This window comes from Coptis chinensis, chromosome 4, assembly GCF_015680905.1.
Source record: "Coptis chinensis isolate HL-2020 chromosome 4, ASM1568090v1, whole genome shotgun sequence".
In the NCBI taxonomy this organism is placed as follows: Eukaryota; Viridiplantae; Streptophyta; class Magnoliopsida; order Ranunculales; family Ranunculaceae; genus Coptis; species Coptis chinensis.
In genome coordinates this window covers 2,336,742-2,346,006 of record NC_141459.1, presented here as the reverse complement: position 1 = coordinate 2,346,006, position 9,265 = coordinate 2,336,742, and the positions used below count along the sequence as shown (strand labels likewise).

At 34.0% G+C, this 9,265-nt stretch overlaps 1 long non-coding RNA gene across 1 annotated transcript; it reads right to left on the bottom strand.

Moving 5' to 3' along the window:
* Nucleotides 1-6,579: 6,579 nt before the first annotated feature.
* LOC147501153 (uncharacterized) lies at nucleotides 6,580-8,378 on the bottom strand. Its single transcript, XR_015219774.1, has 4 exons — nucleotides 8,265-8,378; nucleotides 7,247-7,366; nucleotides 6,963-7,139; nucleotides 6,580-6,869 (listed from the first exon to the last, which is right to left on the bottom strand). It is a non-coding gene; the product is annotated as an uncharacterized LOC147501153 (long non-coding RNA).
* Nucleotides 8,379-9,265: the final 887 nt, after the last annotated feature.

Genomic DNA, 9,265 nt, shown 5'->3' with positions numbered 1-9,265 from the left:
CTAACTCTCACCCTAACTATTTTAAAACTGGACTTGAACACAGTGCGCAGAAACTGATTTCTGACGCACTGTTTTCTGTCAACCAAACTTCCAGACCTTATATCTATCACCACAGACCTCAGAATGCGACTAGGCCAATTGGGTTGGAAAGCAGACACATAAAACTTATTTTTTCATGTTTTGGTGAGAGTTTGAATCTGACCCTAACTATGTGAAAACTCGATTACAATCCAGGAACAGACCGGATTTCTGAAATCAGAAAATTCTGATGTGCCAACTTCCGAATACCGTAATCATATCCGCAAACCTCGGAATGCAACGAGGTCAATTGGGTTGGAAAGCAGACTTCCAGACCTTACTTTTTCATGTTTTCATAAAAATCTAGTTCAAACTCTAACTAAATTAAAACTGAGCTCGAAATCAAACCAGCGCTAAGCTCAAAACTTCTGACATCTAAAGCACACCAAGTCATCCAAAGACCAACAGTACTAGCTAACTACCACACACATAGCCATGGAATAACTTGCGTACTACTCAAGCAATTCTACAAACAACATAAATTAAGTATCATAAATAGGTGCAGCAGTAGCCATTGTCAAATATTCTTTATTAAAAATCCAACCTATACTTATCATATATAAGACATTTAAATGCAATAAATTCATGCAAAGAAAACTACCAACCATATAAAGCCAGGAATAGCTCACATATCACCAAAGGTTCAAAAGCCTATAAAGACATGCAGAGAATACCATTATATCTTCTCATATATAAAAATCACTTTAGAATCAATAGCTCACATATCACCAAAGGTTCAAAAGCCTATAAAGACATGCAGAGAATACCGTTATACCTTCTCATATCTAAAAATCACTTTAGAATCAAATAATTACTTATTATACCCTCCAACTACTCATGGTAATGTGTATCTACGCCACAAAAAAAAAACAAACAAGGTATGGCAATCATCAAATGGATATTGGATATAACCGACCCCCATTTTTTTTTTTTTTTTGAATTCGAACTCTGGCATATAACAATTGCTCACTTCAAATGGTTAACCAACGATTTACTAAATTCCATATACAATTACCTATCAATACACAGATAACCAAAAGAACGCCTATGCGTCAATATGCGATTTAAGTCTTTGAGCACTTTAATAGATTTACATTCCATAGTTCTAAGTAAAACAATTCAATGAATTAATTAGTACAAATCAGTTAACAATCCATTAAAAAATTTAGAACAAATTAAAATTAAGACTACTCGCTTGCGAATTGATCGGAAAAACGAAAACCAGCGAAAAGAAACAAAACCAAAAGTCACACTATTGCGCGTATACGAAGGTGTCTTCTCCCTCCGGCTTTTATCTCTCTCACAACCGTAAGCTCTTTCTCTCTCTCTCTTTTAGAGCACGTCTCTTCTCCTTTTGTTTTCTTTTTTTTTTCTTTTTAAAAAAAAACTCCCCCAAAAACAAGAACGAGGGTTTAGTAAAACCAAAATACTCGAAAACCCCCATCCCTTATTTCTAGCAACTACTCATCCCACTTCCCACATTTTTATGTTTCTATCTTTATCTTTATCCTTTATTTTTATTATTATTTAACTTTATATATATTTTTTTAAAAAAAATGAAAAATAGGGTTGTTATAATTTTTCTTCTTAGTTCTGATTAGATTTTTTTTGTGTGCTTTTGATGTACTGTGTTACAATATTGTCTATTCAAATAACTTATGAAAGTTTGGAAGCATACCTGTGATAGCCCCCCTACTTTGATGACATTGAGTCTTTGTGTATGTTTGGAGAGACCCCAACCATAACTTAAGGATGTATCCAAACTGAACCTGAGGCATAACATCTATTGTTCGCACACTCTGACACACTCAATCACCACAGTTCACCGGAAGGATTTACTATTAGTTAGATTTAGATTTCCTCCAACAGGTTCTCTTCAAGCGTTGAGCTTATTTAGATATACTAAGAAATGGTTGAGATTCTATACTATAAAATTGCATATTATAGTTATGGTTTATAAGTTTTTGGTTGAACTATGTATGTCAACGATGTTTAAACCTACAAGCTATGCTTTACGTCTTAGTGCTATCTCTTATTTGCAATTAGTTGTTTATTTATAAATTGTTTCTATTCCTTTCGACTTTATACTGCCGGTAAAGCCATGCCCAACAACCTTGATGTCATCCGTATCAGAAAGCATGCACAATTACTAATGGTACTCAACTGTTTCAATTGATACATGCACTTCTGCATACTTCTAAGGTGTACCAAGTTCGAAACTTATTATAGATATATTTTTTACATATAGATTTATTTCAATTTTGTTTCGTGTAAACACCACTAAATTCCTTTTCCAGAGCATAGATTTATTACTTCCAGCTATGGATTTTTAATTTTTATTTGTCGGGTGAAGGAGTGAGGATTAGTATATGGAGAAACATTCAATGTTGTACCCATTTCTATATTAAACAGTTTGTTTCCCCACTTTAAGTTTTCTGATAGATGTACTATAGTTCTCAAGCAACATTTTGGGGCACTGGATGTCGCTAAGTAGCTAAATCATAACATATTGTGATGAGACCGCTAAAATTGGAAGAATTTTAGTTGTAGTTATTGAGATTAGAAAGTTTTGTAGCATAAGAACAAGGACTTTAGAAACCACCCAATTTTTATTTTCATAATGTTACACATTTAAAAGTTTTTATGGTTTCATAAATGAAAATTTGGGTCTTTTCTTTTTACTCATGGGATGTTAGTAAGAGTTCATATTGACAGGATACTTGTGAAGTTGCCTTGGATTTTCCCAGACAGATCAATTAGACACCAAACATGTTGGTAGAGGTGATGGGTCTCCTGTATAATCCAAAAAAGGCTGCAGAGTTTCTAACCACTTGACCACCCCAATACCCCCATGCACTTTACACAGGCCACTTGGGTTTTCTAAAGTCTTGTTGTTGTGCATTGATGATCATTTTCACCATAGAGATTGTATTATTTGTCCCAGACCTACCTACTGTTGTCCAACTTATTTGTTAAGTCGTAAACGTGGTATGACACGTTGTGATAGGCATACGTGTGTATGAAATAGGCTGACATCCATTCAATATTTTTCTGAAAACCAGTGTTGATGTTTGGTCGATTCATGTATATCCAAATAAATTTTTGTGGGATGAGTTTGACACAAATCCATTGTCAAAGCAGAGCTATTCGAAATGTGTACCATTTTCCTTCTGACATGCATTGGTCGATCTAAGTAGCTATGGTGATCCTCCAATCTCATTTACAAGATAACATCAATCGTCGATTTATGCGAAAAAAATCGATTCATTTATCAGAGAGTAAGCTTCAATCTTTTCGATGTTTTTATTTTAATGTTATTGTCATTTGAGCATTAGTGTAAGATTAGTATCAGACTATAGAACAATGAAAGCTCATTTTAATTGGATTGGATTTGTGTGATTAAGTTTAAATAGTGGCTTGCTCCATGTTGAATACATTTATGGTTAGAATTTGTTTTGTTGATATAGGCAAATTGGAAATGTGTACAAGAATGTTAAGAAATAGATTGAGAGAGAGGAGTGGCATTTTTCTCCGTGAACAATACCTTATGTCACTTTTCTTCGCTTGCTAGCAATGATTCTGTTTTGGTAGCTGGGGCCTGGGGATGTTTTGAAGATGTAAGTGTTTAATACCCATTAATTTGGATTATTATTCTTTAATTATTTTACTGGTAATGGATTTGAGTTGTTTGCAGAGATATGGGGTGTACATTGATGGGTTCATTGCTGTAGTACCTCACGCTTATGTATTTTTGGATTGATTGGTAACGGGAAGGTATTGCTGCTGCCAACACTGCTACAATGTTGTAGAAGTTGCATTGAGATTAGTGAAACCAGGAAAAAAGGTACTGACATTTAGTAATAGAAAAATATTAGGTATTTTAAATTAAGTTGTAGATGGTATCCCCAAAGAGGAGTGGATAGTCAATAATTACATTTGTTTTTTGTATTGGGCGCGTATAATAAGATACCTAATAACCAAAACAAATGATAATAATAAAACCCTTCGTCAAATCTCCATCCCGAAGCAGCAGCAGCAGTAGATGATGATGATGGTGTTGCCTCCTCTTCAAGCTCATGTCCACAACACCAACGGTTTACAGATGAAGACCCAGAATTCAAAACAAGAATGGTTGTTCTTTAATTGCGAAGTGGGTCTTCCTCATATGGGCAGGGTATGGAGTAGGAGAGTTGTTACAGAGTTGTTAAGGACATGACTTACTCTCAAGGCACTAATAATATAAAAAGAATTATTACTCTAGCAGAAGTAGATGGTGCATATGAGCGAATGACAAATTGTTTCTAGGTCATTCTAAGTAGATAAAACTTCAAATTTGAAAACAGTTGAGTTGCTAAGTTGCAACTGTTGGAGAATACCGAGTACAATAGGTTGGTCCTTAACACACGCACGCTAGCAAACCCACTATTTTAGTAAATGGAATATTGATTTTAGTAGTTTTACTTTTAAATTCTTTTTGCGCTTTTTGTCATTGGATTTGAATTTCTTAGAATTTGATTGTCACATTCAGATAATTTTTTACTATTTATACTTTTCATGTTTTTAACAAATGTTGTTTCTTATTGAAATTAGTTACCTGTTGTTGATACTTGATTTTATATTGTAAGGGTTTGCTATGTATCAAAGCTTTTCCTTACTGTCCGTTTGTTATGGTTTGTGTTGAAGAATTATTTTGATGGGTGTTTGTTTGTTGGTGTAATGTGGGATTATGGTGTACATTGCCAAGGTTAATTAGACTATACGATGCTGCTGATTCTTTAATTCATTTTAAAAACAAATCAATGAGCATATGGATTTTAGATGCTGAAGTCCGAGATATAATAAGGTAGAATTAGTACCTAATGTGGAACCCTTATAATATAGTAGCCACTGAAGACATTTTCACACTGAAAAAGAAATATACAGCACATGAGGCATGCACCACATTGCATCATTATCACACTTAATCTCATAAGTGATTGTCTATTGGGAAAGCAGAGTTATTTGAGCTAGGTCTTTTTGTAGATAGTTGATACTTGGTAGCTTCCACCACAATTAGCTAACTACTTCATTTGATTTGATAATATCAGTAGCATCATGCCCTAGAGATGACATTGGACCACGGTCCAGATCTTTGAATATAGAATTCCTACTTTGAGATGTAGTAGACAGCAACCAATGTGATTTAAAACAACATGTTCATGTCATGTAAGCATATGGTTGGGTATGGTCCTAAAGCTAACACTCTTCACATTGAGATTTTGAGTTCTCATACATTTTATTAGTCCCAGTTACTTATGATTACAGCTTGATGAATTACCCAAATCTGTTTTCACGATTGATCAAGATAAGTAATTTGACAAAACTATTAATAATAGTTTATGCTATTTGTCATTCTGAAAAAAGTAATTATCAGGCAAACCAAAATGAAATAGGTAATGAAGGAACTTCCTCAACAGAAGAGATTTCATTATGAGAAAAATGTAATTCTCGGGCAAACCGAAATCAAATAGGCAATGAAGGTGGTGTACCAGTTCCCATATGAAGACGATTCAATTCTGATGAAGGATGTCCCTTTAATTCCAATTGCATATTCCGTAATTACATCTTCACTATATTGGGCTTTCAAAATTTTGGATTTTGTTAAATTGGGTTGTATTGTTTCTATGAGTTCCATATTTTCATGCTTAACTGTTTAATTTTATTTCAATATATAGTGTTCATGTGCCTACCTGCCTAACCCCATGATAGTGTACTTGCAGAATTTCTACTCCCAATAAGCTCTAATAATGATCATGGATTCCACATATTCAAATTTAAAATTATACCTATTTTGGTTATCAAAAAACAGATTCTAAAATTTTAAAATGAGCGCCATAATTTTATCATATAAATAGACCCTTAATAAATTCCAGTATCCAAATTTGCTTTTTGATCCATTTTTCTGATCTATGCAGGTCAAATAAATTATAGCAGTGAATATTCTAAAGGTAAAGTTCTTAAAGATTTTGAACGAAAATATTCCAGGTGAGTAGTCAATTGCATTTTGTTTTCCCACTACTACAGAAAAGCTCATATACCACTGTTATATACAGTGGTAAAAAGGCTTTAGCTACTGTTTTCAAACCATGGTAACAACCACCGTGACAAATACTTCTAACAAAACCGTGGTATATTGTGGTAAAAAGTACCTATTATATACCACGGTTTTAGCTAAAATAGTGGTATTAGGATTTCCGAACCGTGGTTAATAGTCTTTACAGTTTTCTTTATCCGAGGTGAACCGTGGGAAATAGTTATGCTATATACGACGGTTGGATAAAAACCGTGATTTATAGAATCTCCTTATATCTCAGTTCTAACCAATAGACATTTTAAAAAAATAAATAAAAGCTCCTGATTATTTGATTTTCATCATATTCACCCCTGTAACCTGCAACCTGTCCATTTTCACCATATCCACATTGGATTTAAAAACACATTGCTCAAATAAACAATTCATACTGCAACAAACAAAAGAAATAAATTTAGACATTGAATTGGTAAAAGAAGTTTGAACTTGTTCCATCCGGCCAAAACATCAAAATAATAATGACCAACTTGTTCCATCTAAAACATCAAAATAATGGTGAGATCGACCAAGTACCGAATTTTAACTGGAAAGGGTCAAAACCTAGCTAAGACACAACACTTGGCTCAAACACTCCATTATGCTGGATGAATCTAAGAATTTCAAGTCGAACAACATCAAGTTCCTCTTGTGTGTATGTATCTTTGAGGCTTAGATTTGTCATCTACACAATCAAATATCAAAAGGTTATATAATAACTAAATAATTAATGAAAAGTAACACAAAACAAAGAATGCTAATGTATGATGACTTCTACCTTATTTTCAAAAGAATTATCTGAACAAGCTTCCATTATTTCTCTCATGAACTTCATTATGTAATACCCACACTTTTTACTTCCTGGATGCTCAAATGTGCCCAATGCTAGAGTTAAGATGTCCTTACTTCCTTCAGTAACTACCTTCCTCTCCTCCACTTCCTTAGTTAGCACATCCTTCAATTAATTTTTGAAGTAAACAAGGATTTAGCAAGTCCAAATCACAACAATTAGCATTCATGTCTAACATTAAAACATAAATAATAAACGATTATAAAACTTACAATCTTTTCAGCCACTCTTTCCATAGCAAATTCAATGTATTTTCCTTTTCTTGAGTAAGTTCTTTTCTATATTGAAGACCTTCGATTTTTTCCATTGAAAGCTGGTCCCAACTCTTTTTTCTATGGTTACAAAATAATCACGCAAACGACATGGTTAATACAATGCATGTCTAGGGTATCTTCAGAAAATAATTCGTGTTTTAGTGTTTGTCTTTCTTTTTTTTCTTTTTTTTTTCCTGGAAACACTAAGTTAGTATCCTCTTAATGGAAATCAACCACAAAAACAAGAAGTTAAAAAACAAACAAACAAAAGAAACCAGTCAGTACAACAACACAACATGTGCTAGTGGTGTAAAGGAATCCTCACCAGGTTAGACGAGCAAGAAAAACTAATCTGAAACACAAGAATCAGGCGACAGCTCCACGATGAGTCTAAGAAATACAAGTCAGAGTTGGCCGATACCTACTCTCTACAGAAAGATACCCGGGACTTGGTGTGGAGAATACATACTTCTAAAGATAAACAATGGTAAAGGGCATTGGGGATATAATGGTGTTGAGCAACAACCGATGTGTTCTAAATTCTTTGTGATTTACTTTCGGAATAAATCCCTGGAAGATTGGTGACCAATATAATACAACACTATCTCTTCTTAGCCCGGGGAAAAGGGCCAACAAAGCGCCATAAAGATGCATGCAAGATTTTGCAAAAGAACCAATACAATCCGGGCCATACTATTCCAATCAAGAAAGAAACATAGATTAAAATGGGGAGAATTATAATAAAGAGTATGGGAAATTCTATAAGCTTGTCGGTGGCTATGATTCTTTGCTTCGGCATAACACAATACCATGCTAGTAGAACCACTTGTACAAATCCAATATTATGAACAGGTATATCAAGATGTATTCTTGACCATAAATCACATATAACAAACCCCACGAATCGAGAAATTGTGCTTCATTTTATATAATATAGAGCATTAAAACCACCACACTTATTGTACTTAGTGCACACCTTCTTTCGTTATCAACAAAATCTGGTCCCTCAACAAACGGCGAGGTAGAACATCTAAGGAGGATTTATGAATCGGAAAGTTGCTTTGCAATGAAAACACAATATATTTCCAACGCGTGATGTCTGTATCACCGAGAAAGTAGTGTAGATAGCATCGGTGAAATTATTATTCTCTACGGTAGAGGTTAAATGCAAAAAACTTACCAAGAGCGTCAAAGCAATTTGAAATTGGTCATTCTTAGTATCATGTCTCTAGTAGCTTTCCGTTCCAAGTGGAATCCCCGTAAGAAACCGTCACTTTCAGATTCTCTTGACAATTTCATTGGGGCATCTTGAAGTTCTATCAAAATTAGCGGGACTAATTGTTCGGTCTGCAGGTTTTACCTAGGAAAAGCAAAGATAGGTCCCCATGTAAGAATTCTAATAACCATGTCGATTGAACCAAATAAAACAAGTAAAACACCAGACTCACATATATCCGCTTAGTCCAATTACTTTGATCCCCTAAGTCGACAATTGATTGCAAATAGATATTTGCGTTTACAAATCCCTTTAATATTGTAATATGATATGCATCTCTTCCAGTAATGCAAAGAACGTTTTATCACATCCTTGCTCTACATGCCATAATAATCTAGATCTCAAAGCAAAAGCTCTTGAATTAAGAATGATGTGACTCGTGAGTTCTTAGAGCCATGAGAAACAAAAAGAGCTCAACACAATACACTCTAAGGAGGAATAAGACGATACAATGATAACGTACAAAATTTGTTACTTCAACTACTCAGATAATTGGGATGTTTTTATTTCATTCTGATTGGCATTTTTATGGAAATAATTTATGTTGCATATTTTATTGGACACGAAAAGGAGCACATTTCTCATGTCATTTGGTTGGGAAAATGAAAATGAAATAAAGAAAATAATCAAAAGGTGTCATCGTCATCATCATCACATTTCCTTTTCTCGTTTTTTATTTTTTTTCGTCATCTCACATCACA